Source organism: Penaeus monodon, chromosome 24 (assembly GCF_015228065.2).
Source record: "Penaeus monodon isolate SGIC_2016 chromosome 24, NSTDA_Pmon_1, whole genome shotgun sequence".
Classification (NCBI taxonomy): Eukaryota; Metazoa; Arthropoda; class Malacostraca; order Decapoda; family Penaeidae; genus Penaeus; species Penaeus monodon.
The window spans coordinates 9771832-9772033 of record NC_051409.1 but is presented as its reverse complement, the minus strand read 5'-3'; positions in this window follow the sequence as shown (position 1 = coordinate 9772033).

Sequence of the window (202 nt, the reverse complement as noted above, 5' to 3'; positions counted from 1 at the left end):
GAGCTTTATCTTCGTTAAAAGCTTTATCAGTATTACCTCTTCCTCGTTTTCTTCGTTAGTGCCATTTCATCATTTATGGATGCCTATCCTCGTTCTCGCTGCTGCAGTGAAAATATGTATTTCTTACTATTTCATTGTTTGGTATGCGATAGCACAAGGAGCCACAATGAGAAAATTTTTGCTCATGACACGTCGTGGAGTC